Source organism: Furipterus horrens, unplaced genomic scaffold (assembly GCF_987537825.1).
Source record: "Furipterus horrens unplaced genomic scaffold, mFurHor1.1.pri manual_scaffold_9, whole genome shotgun sequence".
Lineage (NCBI taxonomy): Eukaryota > Metazoa > Chordata > Mammalia > Chiroptera > Furipteridae > Furipterus > Furipterus horrens.
In genome coordinates this window covers 738,279-755,746 of record NW_028327179.1, presented here as the reverse complement: position 1 = coordinate 755,746, position 17,468 = coordinate 738,279, and positions in this window count along the sequence as shown.

Sequence of the window (17,468 nt, the reverse complement as noted above, 5' to 3'; positions counted from 1 at the left end):
GCGGGGCTGCGGGGGCTGCGGGGGCTGCGGGGCTGCCGGGCTGCGGGGGCTGCGGGGCCGCGGGGGCTGCGGGGGCTGCGGGGCCGCGGGGCTGCGGGGGCTGCGGGGCTGCGGGGGCTGCGGGGGCTGCGGGGGCCGCGGGGGCCGCGGGGGCTGCGGGGCTGCCGGGCTGCGGGGGCTGCGGGGCCGCGGGGGCCGCGGGGGCCGCGGGGCCGCGGAGGCTGCGGGGGCCGCGGGGGCTGCGGGGGCTGCCGGGCTGCGGGGGCTGCAGGGGCTGCCGGGCTGCGGGGGCCGCGGGGGCCGCGGGGGCTGCCGGGCTGCAGGGGCTGCGGGGCCGCGGGGGCTGCGGGGGCTGCGGGGGCCGCGGGGGCTGCCAGGCTGCCCGCAGAAGGGCCAGGTGCATGTGGTCACTTGCTGAGGCCCAACGTCTGCCGCACCCGCACTCCAGAAAGAGGCACAAAACTGTTTCTCTTTAGGAAAGTGGGTGTTTCCATTTTTTTTCAAGTGAATCCAAAGTGGCCTCGTTTGTGGCACACGTGTCTCGTCTCCACAATTTCCTCACTTGCGATTTCGTTTCTGCTACTTCCACATGGAAGAAAAGGACGTTCCAACCCATCTGAGTGTTTCAGAGTCTGAAGTGCGTTTCCACTGTAAAAGCAGGGAGTGATTGCAGATCTGTGAGGTTTCGTTAGAAAAAGCGTGTCATTTTGGTTATGTTCCTAATGGAGCCAGGCCCCGCCCAGTGAGGCCGGAGGGGCCCCTGGTCAGGCAGATTCATGGGGCCAGGGTGAAATCTGTCATCATACGGTAAAGGGTTTGAAAACAAGACAAGCAAGGCTCTCTAAGACAGAAGCTAAGACGTGCACCTTTCTCGGGGCCGCACTCCTGCCCAGACCCTGGGCCCTGAGGAAAGGCAGGTGTGAGAGCCGGCGCGTCCGGACGAGCCTCCCAGCCCCCATGGGTCCCCCGCCCAGGAGGAAGGTCGCCAGGCTGGGACAGGCCAGCAGGGCCTGGATGCCGAGCGAAGGCCTTGCATGCGGGGAGCGCGGATCCCTGGGGCCTGCCCTGGCCAGCGGCTCAGCCGGCGGGAGCATCGTCCTGTGCACCAGAAGGCTGCGGGTTCAATTCCCAGTCAGGGCCCCTGCCTAGGCTGTGGGTTTGATCCCGGGATGGGGTGTCTGTAGGGGCAACCGATCAATGTCTCTCTCTCTCATCAATAAACGCATCCTCAGGTGAGGACTAAAAAGAAGAAAGGAATACAGACACCCACTCTGAGGTGGTCTCTTCTTGCCCAAGGGGAACCCCATTAACCCCTGTAGGCACAGCCCGGCCACCGCCCCAGGCTCGTGGCCCCTCCTCCTCCTCCCGGGAGACCCCACACAGACCTGGGACCGAGGTCCCCTCCACAAGCCCCTCCCCTTATGAAGCTTCTGGAAAGCCTGTTTTCTCTTTTGTATAAGCTGACACATGGCTGCTCTTGCTTATATCAAGTAAAACGCTGAACAAGAAGGAAGTTCATCATTTCCTCCAAGAGGTTATAAACTCCTTAAGGTACACCGGCCGCAGACGGGACAGCTAGAGCAGGATGTTGCAGGCACGGGACCACATCGGTCCTGGAGGCCGGCCACTGCCCTGGTGGGTCTCCGTGACAACGGGCCATCTGATGCTTCCGACGTGGCTGGCAGGGCCCGCAGGGTCCCAGGAGGAGGTCGCTGGCCACACTGTCAGCCGGAGAGACAGGGCCTCCCCCCGCCTTTGCCTCCCTCCCCGCCCTGTTCCGCTCGGGGAAGGAGCCCCACCTCTGAGATGTCACCCAGTGTGGCCGTGCCCACAGAGGCTGCCCCGGGCGCGACAGCCGGGACCCATCTCCTGCCGCCATCTTACACGCGTGTTTAGAGCCGATACGAATCATGTGTTTTCAATATTTAAGATGGAGCCATCTAAGCAATTTCAACAGAAACCATATTCACTAGACAAACACCAAACCAGAGTCTATTATGTTTCCAAAAAGAAACTTTTAAAAACAATTCAGCTGACTGTGCTCGGTTATTTTTAGACCAATCCCACCAACCCAGCATTCAGACCAACAATTTACTGCAATTTGTTTACAACTGCAATGTGTGCTGACGGCCTCCCCGCCCCGGGAGGGGGCAGGGCTGGGCGAGGCGGGGTGGGAGTGGGGGTTCCGCCATCCCCCGGGGCCCCATCGAGGTGGCCGGCCCAGGGCGGGGCTGCAGGGCAGGCACAGCTGGCAGGCACTGGCCGCATGTCCTTGTGGGACTGTGAGGGCCCCCACCCTTCTCTCCCCGTCCCAGCCGCAGAGAAGCCTGCTTCTGCCCCCTCGCCCGCCCCGGCTGTTCCGCTATTTGCTGGGTCCTGTCTCCGCTCCGGGTGAGGGGTTTGTTACTTGGTTTATCCTGACGGAGAACAGAACGATCGGGACAAACGCTCAGGCCCCGGAGAGCCAGCGACTCGGGTGGAGATACATGTCTGGATCCGCGTTGGAGTGGATGACGGAGTGAATGGCGTGACCTGTGGCCCCTTCACTGTCCTGTTGTGCTGAGCCGAGAGCAGAGGGCCTCGTGTGCACGCAGGGAGGCCACGCACACTGAGTCGCCCCTGACTCTGAGGCTGACGCCCCTGTGCGCTGCCGGACTTGGCCCCGGGGAAGGGGGCAAGGAAGCCGGCGTTAGAGGCGGCTGTGGGGCGGGAGGCGTGGTGCTTTGGGACAGAGGAGAAGCTGAACTGGGGCCTTCTACACGGCAGCCAGCAGGTCTCCAGGGAGGAAAAGAGTAAACGTTCCAGGTAGGGGAGTCCCCTGAGGGGCTGAGATGGGAACGCGCTGTAAGAAAATACGCGGGAACAAAGAGACAAAAAACCTGGCAGCGGAAGGGAGAGACCAGCGGCAACAGGCAGTGAGCAGTCCCGGAAACGACCCCAGTGCCCACTCAGAAAGTTGTGTCCTCGTGGGCACACTCAGGGACACAAAACACACTGTGAGCCACCGGCCCCCGGGGCGCGTGGGGTGCGGAGCAGGACCCGAACGCAGAGAAACTCACAGCCGGAGAGAAACAAAACCAGAGCTGGGCCGGCTCCACCGGGGACACATGGCCTTCGTCCTGAGCGGTGCCACACGGGTCCTGAGCGTCTCCAGGGACATGGCCCAAGAGAGCGCAGGTCCCTGAGAAGCCCAAGGACCCCGGGGGACCGGCACCACCCACAAGGCCAAGGGCAGGCGGGGGCGGGGGACAGGGCGCTGTGGAAGCCGGGCCCCCAGTCTCCCCAGTTCACGCTGACTCAGTCCCGCCCTGCTGCAGCCTCCACATCTGTCAGTGAGGCCGGCCACCTCCCTGGAGGAATTTCCGTGACAACGGCCATCTGACATTTCAGACCCACGCGTCCTGCGAGGTAGCTGTTAATGTGGTTAATGAACCACCCAGGACACCAAGTTATTAAGTCCACCAGGACTCAGACACGCCGAGCGGAGGGCTCTTGCTTTGCACGGGATGCTTGGCGCACCAGGGGCCTCCACCCACTGGTCGTTCCCAGAATAGAATTCCATGTCTGATCCAATTTGACTTAATCCAAGTGACGGGTTAGACAGAACGTTTTAAAATTCAGCCTGTTATTGTTTGGGTAAAAGCTGCTCCGCTTCCTGGAAGTAGAATGGATTTTAAGTGCACATAATGTACATGGAAGCCTTCTGGGTGGGGGTAGAAAAAAGCCACATTCAGAACAAAGAAATAACGCCCACAGTTAGTTACCCCGCTTCCCAGAAGCCGCGAAGCGTTAATATGACAGACTCCTGAACATAAACTTCCTCTCGTTTCATCTCCTGACTTCTTTAAAAGACACAAAATTGCATCAAGGGAAAATTATAATGTATTGTTGGATTTATAAGATACATCAGTAGAATATGAACAATAATTGGGTCCCTTCATGAGAGGGGGTTAGAACTTTAGGGTAGAGTTTATTACATTAGGTTAAATTAATACAACTGTAGGTGGATCTGGGTAGGTTAGCGGGTACATTGGAAACCCTACAGGACCCACTAGAGCGTTGGTAACTGTAATCCCACTCCTGACATGAGAGGAAAGGCCGCGCTGAGGTGTGATGCCAGAAAGCAGAGCGGAGGTTTGCTGGGGCTCAGGGACGGGCCGCAACGGCTACGTCTGAAAGGGGCAGGAGAGAACTTGGGGGGAGGATGGAAGAGCTCTGTGCCTGGAAAAGGGGGTGCATCTGCCAAAACCCATCTGGCTGTCCAATTTCCATGAGTGTGGATCGTGGATGCAAATTATACCTGACGAAGTTGACTTTAGAAAATTATCAGACAGTTTCCCCAAGACACGAAATGAACTGAGTTCTTGCCTGGAACAAGGCCACTTGCTCAGCACTCGCCCTTTTCCAGGCACCTCTCCCACTTCCATATGGAACTGGCGCCCCTCTAGCTGCTGCCCTGGCCGTTCCCAGAGTGGGTGGGTCTGTGGATGTTCTAGGACCATGGAGACCCTTTAAACAAGCGGACTCTGCTGAAAGACTGGCAGATTCTGCCTCCACCCCAACCCCCACGGGTCTGCACAGTCAGAAGCAATGAGGGTTGATTTTCCCCGGCGCTGGGACCGTGAGCTGCGTGGTCTGGTGAGGAGCTGGGAACGCTCCCCAGGTGTCCCTCCTGAGTTTTGAAAACAGTTCCTCTGGCCTGCCACTGCCACCACTGCTGCCACCACCACACCACGTCCTCTCCGCCCCTCCTGCCTGTCTGGGTGAGTGTTTCTTCTTTATATCTTTGTGTGTTGAACTTCCATGCAGCTCAGTTCTCTGGAACTTCTGGTTGTCTCTAGTTCTGAGGTAGCTGTGTTCCTTCTTTGTTGTGGAGGGAGACGCAGCGTGTCTGTCTAGGCCTCCACCGTGGCTGGAAGTCCTTACTACCCATTTAAAGACTCGTTTTTTAAAGAGGTAGGGTAACGGAATGACACTTTGCAAACCATTTTCATTTTATTGAGCTATAACTGACAAATAGCATTGTGTAAGTTTAAGGTGCCCATGAACGATTTGAGACACATATATGTTGCCGCAGCGGGGCGAGTTAACAGCTCTCTCACCTCGTGTACTTTTTGTCATTTCTTTTCTGTGGCGAGAATGGGCAAGATCCACGCTCGGGACAGCTTGCCAGCACACGACACAGCACGGGGAGAGGGCGACAGGACGGACGTCAGCTTTTTCTACGTCGGGTGGAATTCAGCACTGAGACCATCTGGTCCCGGGCTTTATGATTAGGAAGTTTTTGATTATTGATGCAACCTTCTTAATTGTTACTGGTTTGCTGCGATGGTCTGTGCCTTCATGTTTTGGTCCTGGTCGGTTGTGTATCTCCAGGGTATGTCTGTCTGCCAGGCCGTCCCGTTGCTGGCGTGTGGCTGTTCCCGGTGGTTCCCCATGATCCTTTGCGTCTCTGTGGCACCAGCTTCACTGTCCCCCTTTCATTGATGCTTTTACTTATTTGCGTCCTCTCTGCTTTGCTCTCAGTCTAGTTAAAGATTTGCAAAATTGGTTTATTTTTCCGAAAAAAAAAAAAAAACGCTCTTAGTTCTGTTTATCTTTTCCATTGTTGTTTTCTGGTCTCTATTCCATTTATTTGTTTTCTGATCTTCACTATTTCCTTTCTTCAGCTCACTGTGGGCTCCGTTTGTCCTTTTCTCCTCGTTGCTTGGTGTGTAGTTAGGCCACTGACTTGAGCTCCCCCTTTTCCTTAACGGAGGCGTTGGCTGCTTGTGCCGCACCCCATGGGACCCGGTTCTGTTCCCGTTTGGTTTGTTTCACGACTTTCAGACTTCCGCTTTGACTTCCTCTTGACCCGGTCCTGACCCGTGTTCAGGAATCGTTGAGTTTCCGCACATTTGTGAATTCTTGTGTTTCCTCCTATTATTGGTCTGGCGTTTCATACCCCTGTGGCTGGAAAAGGGACCCGACATAATCTCCATCTTCTTACATTTGCTAAGACTTGTGCTGACACAGTCTCTCCTGAACTATACGCTCTGTGCGCCCTGAGAAGAGTGAGCTCTTCTGTTCCGGGCATCTTGTCCTGTCCTCATGCTGGACATCACGTGAGCAATACAGGCTCTATTGTTTCATGCCTGGTTCCTTCACTTCACACCCGCCCACGGAGTCCCACCTAAATTACCCCACACCGGAGCGGCTCACTCCCAGGACAGAGCGCCATCCTGCTGCACAAAATGCCCCGGCGCGCTCCACGGGCCCCTGTAAATAACGCAACAATATGTCCTCCGCATGCCTGTGGCCACTTGGGTCGCTCAGGTTTGAGCCTTATTAATAACCCTTCAAGTATCAACTTTTTACGTCTTCTGATGTAAATACGTAAATGTGCGTGCATTTTCCCTTGGACACGCACGCACGAGACATGGGTTTGCTGACCCACTGGGAAGGTGTGCCTTCACATTTAGTCGTTAATCCAAACTGGCTTCCAGGATGCTGTATGAATTCACCTCCTGCCCAAACTTTCTCTGTTCGCCTGGCGAGAACTGCTTTTTCTTTGTGTGATGCTTTATCACCACCTATAGCTTATATCTCTGTGGTTTTAATTAAAGGGTCATACAGGTTGAAATTACAAACTGAGTGTCAGTCACCTTTAACCTGAATGCATGAAAAACCAACATTCAAGGAAGATGTCCGAGACGCAAACATGCCTGCAGGCCGCCCTTCTCAGGTCCCGTCTGGCCCGGTCTTAACTACCGGCTGTAGACGCGCGGCCCCGCGGGGACTGCTCTGCGTGACTTTCCTGGGCTTCCCAGCTGCGTTGGTACTGCCGTTACTTTTTTCACACCTACTCATTGTCTGTTCCCCAACTTGAAAAACCCCAACTGTGGAAAAAACAACTCCCTGCTCATGTTTCTTGTTATGTTGCTAGGTCAGTTATGGAAAAATAATAAAGTGGGGGTTTTTTTAAGTGGTTTTAGGACTTAGTCAATTAAGTGCCATTGAAGTGTGGGTTGAGGCTGAGAATATTCATAAATACGAGGACGATTTAATTCCACGTAAATCTGTGCAATTCTTAGATTCCGTTTTCGTACTGGAAGTAGATATTGCAAAGAAACTATTTGTTTGTGTTGCAAAGGAAGCTGCCAGAAGAGGCCGGTGTTTACTGCCCGCGCCGCACGGCAGGTCCCTCGGACCTCGCAGGACCGGGCCCTCCGGGGAAGACACGCTCCCTGGACAGTGTGTGGAGGGGCGGCTACTGGAAGCAGAACGACCTCAGGAGCCCGTGTTGGAGCCCCAGGTCCCGGGGGAGCAGGGAGAAGACAGTGTCAGGGTTATTCACGGGGCTCCGGCTCTGACTTGCAAGGAGCTTAGAGATGGTCCCCCTTGTCCCAGCTTCAGAAAAGCCGAACAAACTAAGACCCGGGGACTGCGCTGGGACCAGTCAAAGAATCCAGACGACAGGGTCAACCACCGCCGGCAGTCTGCAGGGCGGGTGCGAACGCGAGGCCACCCAGACGCCGGCTGCGTGACAGGCGCCGGGCCCAGGCCCCGTCTGAGGGGGACACTCGCCCGGGAGCCTCCGCCGTGGACCACAGCGGCTCCCTCTCCTCACGCCCCCCGGCCCGGTTCAGCGAAAACGCCGCACGCGAAAGCCTGTCCGTTCTCCGTGTCCAGGTGTCCCCCCCAGAAGGGAAGTGAGTCCGAGGACTCAGAGATGCAGGCCGACGGAGGGGCCTGGCCCCCCGACCGCACGGCTCTCCTCAGCCTCAGGCCCCAGTCCGACGCCGCAAACGGCCGGGGGGGCTTCGCTCCGTTTTCCACCGTGTGGCCGCTGTCCTCACGTCCACGGTAATGCTGGGCGTCCTTTTCCTTCCCCCAAACCGCAGCGTCGCGTGATTCCTCTCCGTTAGCCTCGGATGAGTGCATCTGAAACAACAGGTTGCCTAAAACCGAGAGATTCGGGGCAGGGGTGGGCTGGCCGAGCCCCCCCAGGGTCCGTGGGCGGGGAACGGCCGTCCTCGGGGGAGTCGCTGGGCCCCACCGTGCGTCTGTATGCCTGGCCGGTGTCCCCGCACTGGGTGCGAGGAGGCGCCCTGTCCCGTCGGCTGGAAGGCACTGCTGGGCTGCCCTTTAGACAAAGCAAAAGCAACAGCCACATAAATCTTGACTTCTTCTAAGTTTGGATTTCGAATCCTTAAAAACAGTTCCGTGAAATTTTATTTTACTAGATGAAGCCTTCTGGAGCCTGATCTCTCTCTTTGTCCCTTTTCCTGCCGTGGCTCAGCATGGACTTCCGGTGCTTCTGAGGGTCTTGCTCCGTGGGGGGCGGGTGGTGCCAACAGAGGCATCTTACCCTGTGTGCCTGCGCAGGCTGGTCACTGTGGCCTGCCCCTCCAGGTGACCGTGTCTGCAGATGGGCCTCTTCGGGGGGGTTAGGGTTGAATGAGGTCGTGAGGGTGGAGCCCCAGGCTGATGGAGTGGGTGCTCCTGTCAGAAGGACACGGAGAGAAGGTGGCCGTCTGCAAGCCCGGGAGACGGTCCTCAGCAGGAACCAAACTGGTGGGCGCCTTGATCTGCACCCAGCCGGCCTGGAGCTGAGACAGGTGAGCCTCTGTCGTTGGAGCCGCCGGCTGCGGTGTTTTGAGCAGAGCGACACGCCTGTCCTTTTCCAACTCCCAGCAAAAACCGGCCTCGGCATTTTGTCTCATTCACGGCTACGTCCTTGCCCGACAACCCTGTGTCCCTTTTTATCCCCTTTATTCATTTACTTGTCTCTCGTTCTTTTCCTTTTCTCCAAGAAATGTCTATGGAGCCTCTGTTTACTGCTATGTGCTGTGCTTGGTAATGGCTTAAGCTACATCAAGAAGTAGGATCTGCCCTGGCTGGTGTGGCTCAGTGGACTGAGCGCCGGCCTGTGAACCAAAGGGTCGCCGGTTCAATTCCTGGTCAGGCACAGGCCTGGGTTGCGGGCCAGGTCCCTAGTTGGGAGCATGTGAGAGGCCACCACACACTGATGTTTCCCTCCCTCTCTTTTTCCCTCCCTTCCCTTCTCTCTAAAAATAAATAAATAAAATCTTTTTTAAAAGAAGAAAGAAGATCTGCCATTTAAGAAGCACCACAAAACCATATTTTGAATTGTATGTTCTACATAAGTATTTAATTTTTTCTCCCCAATAACCCGGAGGGATGTATCGTAACCCCTTCCTGCTGTGGGTGAGACTGAGCCCCAGTGCCCCTGAGAACGGCGCTTACTGAAGCCGCGATGAGAATCGACGGGACTCGCTCGAGGCCCCTCCACAGACCTGCAACGGGCCGGCGTGGAGGCCCAAGGCAACACCCCAAAACAGAGACAAGCCAGTGCCCACAGGGGGTTCTATAATCCCTTTGATCTGCCCACGGGAGTCACTGTTGCCGAGTCCATCCCGGTGCCGTGTACCCTGCAGGAGTCCCACCGAGGACACCGACCGCCACACCCAGCCCAGCCTGGCGCCCCTTTGCTCACACCACCCCCTCCACGCGCTGGAACTCTCCTCCTGGTCTCCGCCTCCCAGCATCATCTCTCGGGGACACCCCTCCCTCTCCCGGCCCTGAAACCTTCCCGCCGGAACGGGAGGGAGAAGTGCCGCGCAGACACGGGGCGGGCGGCCAGTCTCAGGCCTGCCCAGACGTGGAGGCTGGGGCTGCGGGGTGGAGGAGGCGGCTCTTGGCGGGGCGTCTGCTCGGGCTTCCTCAGCCCCTCACGGGCCTGGGCCCCAGCCTCCAGTCAGGCCCCCGTGCCTGCAAGCTCTGGGAAGGCCCGGGCCACCGGGGGCCCTTTTCTCCTCCCGCCGGGCAGCGCTGGGCCTTTGGGTCAGCCTGTGACACCTCTGTGCCCAGAGGAAAACGGAATCAGCTCGGGAACGTCGTTCTCGTAGAGGACCAGTGCCGGACGGCAGGTACAGCCCCGGAGGTCACGTCCTGTGCATCTGTGCCGTGTGTCACGCCACCTCCTCGCCGTCTCCTGCTCGCCACATTTAAATCCGCAGACAGGCTGCGCGGCGTGGGCTGCACTCGCCCCTATTTCTCAGATGCGGAAACCGGGGTGGAAAGAAACAGTGACTCAGCAGAACTCGGCTGCCCGGCTTCAGAATCCCACACGGAGCTGCGAAAAATGGGCTCGTTTGGCCTTGCGTCCCAGTTCCAGAAGCTTCTAACGTGGCGACGTTTATAGAAGCCGTAGTAGCATCTGCTACCCTGCCCCCCCCCAGCCAACGGTCTCCCGGACACTAGTGTGCGAGCCGACGTCAGGCTCCTTTTCCTGGTTTGTAGAGCTGGGACAAGAACGCAGGTCCTCACCGTCACTCTGAGTTGAAAGTTAACGCGTGGGGATGAGCTGCCCGCCCACCAAGAAGAAACGCCAGCCTCTCTCCCCTCAAGCGTCCCCTGTGCGGCTCTGGAGGAAAGAGTCACCGGCTCCATCCGGCCACGCCGTTCCTCCGCTGCGCGGCTCGGTGGGACTGTAGATGAAAAGGGGGCAGGCTCCCAGCGCAGGAAACTGCATTTCCTCTTCGCGGCTGTTCCTGGGGCTGCGGCCTCTGTGCCCCGCGGCGGCTGAGTCAGCCACAGGTCGCCGGCCGCCCTGGGGCCGCGCAGGGCGCTGGCCTCTCCCAGGCTCTCCCTGACGTCAGGAGGTGCCGGCGACGTGCAGGGTGAGCTGCAGAGCTGGGATGCCGGGCTGTGACGGACCTATTCCTGGCACCAGGCCTCCGACGGGAAACACGGGACACTCCTGGGAGGTCTCAGGACATTTTAAAAGCGCATGAAATCCTGAGAGACTCAATTCTGGGTCTGGGACAATACACTGGGAACTTATTAGACCACAGCACGCAGCTTCACGTCCGCTTTCCTTATTCACAATAAGCATAGCTATTTATTTATCAGAACGTGGGACGAGCTGCTTTGGGTCACGTGGGTTCTTCGGCCTGGGCATCGTCTGCGGGAGTCTGGGTGACGGTGTCTAAGGCGGTCCCCTGCCAGGGAGTCCCGCAGGCGACCGCGTCCTCAGTCACCCTGAGATGCTCGCTGGGCCCTGGTGCCACGCAGCTCATGCTACGACCGCCCCCGGCCTGTCCCTCCACACGCCCCCACGGCCGCCCTGCCTGCGGGTGCTGAGGGAAGCTCTCAGACCTGGGCTTCCCCGGAACCCACTCCGCATCCTGTTCCAGCTGCTTCCTGGTCCTAACGCCCCAGGCCCTGTGGCCTTCCGCGGGACAGAGGCACCGCGGGTCCTCTGTCGTAGCCGGGAGAGCAGTTCGGTGCCTTTAGAAGCTCTTAGTCCCTGTTCATCAGCTTTGAATAATACGTAGCGATCCCTCCCCAGACTGAAGGAAAGTTATTCAGTAATGGGCCCCGAGGGCGTTGCACCCACTGCCGTGAGGCCCGACCCCTCGCACAGCGTCCTCGGGAGAAGTTCATGTCCCTCTCGGCAGGAACCTCCTGGCGAACGCAGTCTCCGGAAGTAGACGCTCCGTGATCTGGCCCCTGGGGATAAACAGCCTGACTTTGGGGATACGAGACCAGCCTTTGTCACCCTCCCCCCACTAACTGCCTGTGTAGGCTGAGGCGGGTGACTTAATACCTTGGCGTCTCCAGCAAATCATCGCTGAAATTAAAACTATAGGTGTCATGAAAGTTACAGCCCCGTGGCTGCTGGGTCAGAGCACACGCAGAGCGCGGTTCAGATGACACGCCGGGGAACGCTGGAGAAGGGATTTGTCGCTACGGAGGCCCATTGGGGAGCACTCCTTCCACGTTAAAATCCTTTCCTTCCTCGTCACGCATGGAAAACAGGGTCAACGTCACGTGCTCCCTGGAGCCGTGGTCTGGGAGTTTCTTAGTCCATGTCTAACAGAAAACTCTCACATAAAGGGAAGTGTTTAACCAGAGGGAGGAGGCTTCCACGTTTGGGAAAAACCTATCTACTCTTTCATTCTTTAATTGTAGGTTACGTTTATTGTACGTCCGGTGAACACACACAGCACTTCTTCCTGACTCCTCTTACAACGTTCCTTCCCTACAGTCCTTCCCAGGTCCGTGTGGCCGCCACGGGCTGCGTCACCTCGTATGGTTCTCCCTGCGCTTCGTCACTCGGGCTATGGCCTCATTACCAGAGACGCAGCTTGTCTGTGCGGACCTGTCTTTGCTTCTCGGCGGGGCTTAGGGTTGTCCCTGTCCCCAGCGAGGTTCCAGGTCACTCCCCTGGCTTCCTGGGTCTCTTGCGGTGGAGTTCAATAGATTTGGGCTTCTGTCCAGCTGGTGATACAGGCCTTTAAGTCTTAACTTTCAGCTTCTCGCAGACTATTATTTATTTTTCACTTCCCAAGAGCACGAGACTGGTGGAGCTGCTTTGACCTTTTAGTTGGAGTTCTGTCCCACACTTAACGGGAGGGGAGCCTGTCACCCGGCCTCATCTCGCGTTCCCGGTGAGGGCCGGGCCCCGGTGAGCCTGAGTCTGGGCTGGACGCTCCCGGGAACGCCTGCAGCGTCCGTCCACGCACGCGCCCCGGCCCTCCGCCCTCTGTCTCTGTGCCGCTCAGGCCCGAGGGTTCCCTTTTCTTTCTTTTAACCTCAGCTATTTCATTCGTTTCTGTTCTAATGTAGGAATAATTTTTTCTTGTGCTTCAGTGAGAGAGACCGAAACTCGTTAGCCCAGCAGGTTGCTCCAAATTCTCACACACGCGCACCTGGCCCGTGGGTCCCCTTTCGCTGCGGCACTTTTCCTCCTTCATTAAGAAGCTTGATGCGCAGAGGCACTCACGCCGTCCTAGCCTCTCCTGCGTTTGCCGAGGTGGGACGCTGGCGTCAGGCCCTCCCTCCAGGGGGACAGGGTGTACTTCTGTGTCACCCGCATGCAGGAGACAACACAGGCTTTTAAAATAATTATGTCGTTCATCTTGGTGTTTCAGAACGACACAATGTCACGGGAGGAAAAAAATCCCTTTTGTTTTTACACTTTGAAGCCTGGATGTATGGCTTTTATATTGTCTGTGGTGGCGACAGATCACGGCCTTGAAATAATGCTATTGAGTTAATAAATTCAGCGGCTGACTGAGAAACGGCTGCAGCGTCACAGCAAAGAAAGGCTGGCGTGCCGCAGACAAAAGAGCCCCCACCTCGTGCTGCCTAAATGGGGTCTTGCTGGCGCTTTAAAGTGTGGTTGGTTTATTCATTTATTTGTTTGCTCTCTGCCTCGCTCTCTGCTGAGCACTGTGCTGGGAATTTCAAAGCCAAGAGTGAGTGAGATGCCGTCTCTCCGAGGCAAGTCCACGGACCCACGAATGAATGATGCCATCGATGTGCCGAATTCAAACCCCAGGAGAGGGGCTGACCTGGATGCTGTCCTCACCCCCACCCCCCACTTCTAACAAGAGCTGGCAACAGCATCGCCCAGAATTCCCCCCACCTGTGTGCACCGACGAGAGGAGCATCGCCCAGAATTCCCCCCACCTGTGTGCACCGACGAGAGGCCCTCCCCCAGCTGTGGACGGGGGTTGTTGCTCTCCAGGGGCCAGTGTGCAGGCCGGGTGGCTGTCTGCCTCGTGTGGCCACCACGGAGGTGGCGGGAGCCCCCACGGTGTCTGAGCTCATAGGTCCCCGGGTGGCATGTGAGAACCCCCCACTTCCCTCGCTCTCCAGGCTCCCTCTGCTTTGGAACCCAGACCTCTGTTCCAAATCCACGCTGACCAGAGACTCCTGTCGAGAGGTCACCCCCCTTTAAAGGCCCGTGTTTCCATCCGGACAGCCCCGGTCACAGGACAGTAGCCTGTTTGAGCTCCTCTCGCGGGGCCGCTGCAGCCCGGGGCCCGGGCTTCGTCCTGCCTTCTCTCAACCACAAAGCCCTGTCCCCCGTGTGTCCTGGGAAATGGCAGGCAGCACATCCCCCACACATGTGGGACCACGGAGGGCTTCCACCAAAGGAAAGAAGAAACTATTTGTTTTTGAATTTCAGAAAAATACAGCACCAAGTCGGTTACGATTTTTTCCTGTAACAAGCTGGAAAAAGAAATCAAAAGGACGGAACGATTTGATCACCTTCCAGCGGCCCAGTGTTTACCACGGCCTGTAGCCTGCCCCTCCAGCCTGCCTCGCCCAAAATGCTTCAGAGGAGGAGGCGGAAAGGAAACGCTTTGCCCTGTTCTGTGTTAGCGTTTAAATTATGACCACATGGTCAGCCTCACTGACCTCCGCCCCCTTCCTGCGCCGCCGGATGTCCTGGGGGTCCTGCCCAGACCCCAGGGGCGCTTTCTCAGGGTGTCGCGGGGAACTGGGACGCAACGCCACAGGTGGGGGCCCTGCTGGGGTGTGCGTAGGGCCGTCCTCGCTCCCCAGGGAGGCTTGGGGATGTGGGTGCGGGGGCGTGGCCTGGCTGAGTTCCACGGAGCTGCAACATTTCAGTGGGCACGCGAAGTTACGTGGCAAATGGCATGTTTCTGGACAGGCCTCCGCCTCCCACATCAGCCGGAAGAACCCGTCTGAGGACACCTGTGTGGGGACTCCGGAAGCCAGAGGCGGCTCGGAGCCGTGAGGTGGCTCAGGACGTTTCGGCACAAAGGACTCATTGCCATGGGAACTCAGCTGTGTGGTTGGGGACGGTTCTCCGGGGCTCACCCACCCCTGGTGAGCACCCACAGCTTCGTGGTGGGCGCCTTTCCAAGGAGGCGGGTAGAGGGAGCTGCCTGGCAGACAGACAGTGTTCTCCCAGTGTGAAGGGCAGATGTGTGACTGTCCGGTGCCTTCAATAGGAGGTGTGCCCCCCAGCAAGTGGTGGCTGGGGTGCCCGGAGCAGTGGAGCATGTGGCTCAGCGGGGGGACCCGGGGGTCTCTGAGCAGGAGGAGGCCAGGCCTGAGGCGGGAAAAGTCATGAGCAGCCGTGGGGAGGAGCCCTCACGAGGACCCGTGGGTCCCCTGCTGTGGAGCCACGGCTTGGAGTGAGTCTCTCCCCACCTCCCATGCGTTCTAGGGCTTCTCTCCCAGGAGCGCGGTGCTCCCCCTAAGCCCGGGAGGCAGAGTTTTGTGATAACACAGACAGTGGGTAGGACACGGGCTGACTCGGTCCGTCTTTCCCTTCTTCAAACAAGCGGAAGCTTCGCACGCAAGGGAGGGAGAGGAGCAGGGCCTGGGCGAGGATGCTCGGGGCAGAGGCGGGCGGCGCGCCCTGTCTCCATGGGTGGCAATGGCTCCCATCTGTCCCCAAGGTGGCGTTCTGGGCCCACAAGTAAGGACGATCAAAGGTCACGGTGTGGCCCGATGGAGTGTTTCTGGCTGGACGTGAGGAAAGCTGACAGAGACGGTGCAGACCCAGCGGAGTCCCCTGGGGCTGCAGCCGAGCCCCGGCTTCCCTGAGCTGCCACCGTGGCAGGACCTGGGAACATCCTTGTCCTCCCTGCCTCCCTCTGCTCCCGAAACCCCTGCTCCGGCACCTGCAGCACCTCACGCACGCGGGACGGGAGCAGCGGGGCTGCAGTCGGGGGCCCTGGGGGGGAAGTCACCACCCGCTCCTGCCCGCAGCGCCCGCGCCGGCCGAGAGGGCCTGTGTGTGCCTCGCGTCTCTCCGCCTAAGTCAGACCCCGCTCAGCCTTGCCCCGGGGGAGACGTGACGCTCCAGCGGGGTCAAAGGTCTCTCCCTCTGACACGGTTCTGGCCTGGCGCCCTGGCTGGAAGAGCCCTCGAGGGATATTTTTCTTTACGAAATGAGCGTTTCTCCTGTTTTCATTGCGTGTTTCCACACATGGCACAGAGGGAACTAGAGGCATGTGTTCCCCGCCCCTGAACATTGGGGGCGCCCTGCTCCCCCACTGGGCTTTCCTTGTCTCTTCTTTACGTGACTCTGAACATCTGGCACATATCTGTGAGCGTCAACACCGTCTGCACAGTGAGAGGTGGGCAGCACCCCCCACTGGCCCCGCTGAAGGCTTTGGGGGCTCGGCCCCCAAGAGTGAGCCTCTCTGTTGAATTTTGTTAATTATCTCTTTGCATGCGCTTGAGGACAGTGGGCTGTCTGGTCGTGTCTCCTGTCGCCGTCCCGTGTTTTCTGTGGGGGACACCTACCACCCTCCGTCGCGTGTTCGAGGCTCAGCCGCGGTGGCGCTGTGGCAGCTGGTCACGTCTTCACCGCCTCCCGTGTATTTTTAATAACAGACTGTCCAGTCACTTGTTCGTGCTTCAATGTCCTGTCCTCCCACAGCCGGGCCTCTGGGTGGGTCCCACTGGGCTGACACGCACACCGTCCCCAACCCCGCAGCCGCTGTAGGCGGTGGGGACACTGGGGACTGTCTCAGTCATGGTCATGGCCTGGGAGTGAACGCAAGGGGGAACATCAACCCTGTTAAGGGGTTCCTGAGCCCACCCGGCCACACCCCAAGTTCTCCTGTGGCCTCTGCCACGCCGGGTGCTCGTGACAAGGCGACTCTTCTCTATTTGAACACCAAGGTCCGGAAGCTTCCGGAAAGCGCTGAGTAACCATATTTTTAAATTGAAAAGAAACTGCAGTTGAGATCGGATAGAGTGACCTGGCTTTGGAGGCCTGACGCGGAAGCCCTGGGCGGCGTTGGCGCGAACTCAGAGCGACACGGACGCCCCCGGCTATGGCTTCCCTGCCCAGCGCAGGGGACGCCAAGGGGCGCGACGCACATTCTTTCCACCGAGTGAGGCGGCCACGGGGCAGGCATGAGAGGTCTCGTTGGAAAAGTAAGTAAATATTTGACTTCTTTTCTCAAACTGGTCTGAGGAATCGTTTGGAATTACCCATCTAATGGGTTTCCTGGCAAACACTTCAGATCATCTTTGTTCAGTGAAGACCAGAGGCGGAGACGGTTTGTTTTGCCTTCTCTGCAGTGGCCACGGCCCCCGGAGCAAACGCCAGGCCAGGTGGTCTCACCTGATACGTGGAACGGAGCCGATCGTGGAAGGGCGTGGAGAAAGGGCAGCACCCGGGGGCGAGAACTCGGAAGGAGAGGCCCGCTCCTGAGAGTCTCCTGCAGTCCTCGCCGTGGCCAGCCGTGTGGCCCGCCCTGCCCCCACCCCCGTCCGTGTGGCTGTCACAGCACTGTCCCGAGGCAGGGGCACAGGTGAGGACATCGTGGCCCAGACTGACTGTCACCTCCCCAGCCTCACATAGCAGGGGGTGGCAATGAAGAACGCTATTGTCACCAAATGGTCTGGAAGGCCCCCGTGAAACCAGACAGTCCCACAGTGAGCAGGAGACACACGGGGACACAGAGGGAAACAGCTGGCATCACCTGCAAAGGCCGCGGGCCCCACCCACTCCCGTCCCCAGGCAGAGGCCCTCCCCCGTCCCGGGTTCTCTTGGTAGCCTTATTCTCTGGGTTTGTTTGGAGATCTTGACATTCTTAAGGGTGCTTTGACCTTCTTAGAAGAAAACTGAGTAAACAAAGCACGCACGTTGCTACCACCCTCTGCCCTGTCCCGTGGCG